Below are 1481 nucleotides of genomic sequence, written 5' to 3'. Positions count from 1 at the left end.
CCTGCTGGGCGTCACACACTGTGTGTGTTCTCCTGAAGTATCTCTAATCTCCCAGAACACAGGCGGGATCCATTAACAAGTGTGGGGTGATGACCTGTGTTTACGTGACATGAGTAAATATCAATGTAACAAAAATGTGTGCTGTGCTAATTTTTTTGAATTATTGAGATTAACAACAATTCCATTAAAAATATTTTTTTATAATACATAATTGAAAGAAATTGGACAGGCTTACCTGTGCATCTGACTCCAGCATCTTCACAATGATCACAGTCAATAACACACCATCCTCTTGACCTACAGTCCTTTAGTGCAGACTCTGACCCACTACCGGCTACATTATCCATCCATCCAGACTGATCCTGATCCTGGTCCAAAACGACTCTACAGGTTCTCCACAGTCCAGCTCTCTACACACCACTGCAGCATCAACCAAATCCCAGAAACCATGATGCACTGTTCCCCACTGACCTCTATGAAGAACCTCCACTCTACCAGCACAGCGACTGTGACCACCAACCAACCTCACGGTCTCAAAATCTGAACAAGGAAGAGAGAAAGGGATTTAAATCACCTACAAGCAGAATATTGTAAACTTGAGAAACATAAGATTTAAACATTTATAGATATTTCAAGATGAATAAGATAACACAACAGATAATGGCATCTATTCAATTTCTAGTGATTTGAGGCCATCATAGATAAAGCTCATTTAAACATTTATAACTTCATATCTTATTGTCTATTTTGTTATTACCAGATGTGGTTATAGTGATTACACTCTTAAAAATAAAGGTGCTTCAAAAGGTTCTTTAAGTGATGCCATAGAAGAACCATTTTTGGTTCCACAAAGAACTTCTTTAAAGAACCATCTCTTTCTTAGAACCATCTCTCTATCTAAAGATAAATAAAAATAAATAAAAAGCAAAATAATATATAAGAAACAGATTATATAATAACAGAGCTGCAAGTCTTCATCACACACTGTTCCTCATGCCGCCATCATGTGAACCTTCACCTAGCAGCACGAGATACTGCCAAACATCAACTGTAACTAAACAGGCTCAGTCTTTAAATTCTGTACAAAGTCTGCATTATTTCTCTGTATAATGTGTGTATTTTATTTCCTGATTGAGCAACATCTATTTCAGACTCTTCAAGACTGCACAAATTCTACTGTACAGTTTCCATAGGAGTAAAATGTTTTTGTTATTATTAATTTAAGCAACGTTTAAATCATTAAGAGCTTCAAATTGCATACTGTTAACAAAATCATTTTTGAAACATTTGCAGTTATCCTACTGTACTAATAAAAACATTATTACAACAACATAATTACATAAGCACAGTGAATAACTACACGGTGCATACATTACAAAGCATACATATTTATTCAGATTTCAGAATGAACACTTTGACATTTTTAATTTTTTTGGGAAAATTCCACATTCACAAAGCGCGTTGGAATGAACACTTTGACA

General features: G+C 35.3%; 1 pseudogene; it reads left to right on the top strand.

Moving 5' to 3' along the window:
* LOC122136978 overlaps positions 1 to 1481 on the top strand; it is a 140712-nt pseudogene that overhangs the window by 41343 nt on the left and 97888 nt on the right.

The sequence above is a fragment of the Cyprinus carpio genome, chromosome B4, assembly GCF_018340385.1.
Source record: "Cyprinus carpio isolate SPL01 chromosome B4, ASM1834038v1, whole genome shotgun sequence".
Classification (NCBI taxonomy): Eukaryota; Metazoa; Chordata; class Actinopteri; order Cypriniformes; family Cyprinidae; genus Cyprinus; species Cyprinus carpio.
Note: the sequence above shows the minus strand (reverse complement) of the source record. Positions and strands in the feature narration are given on the sequence as shown.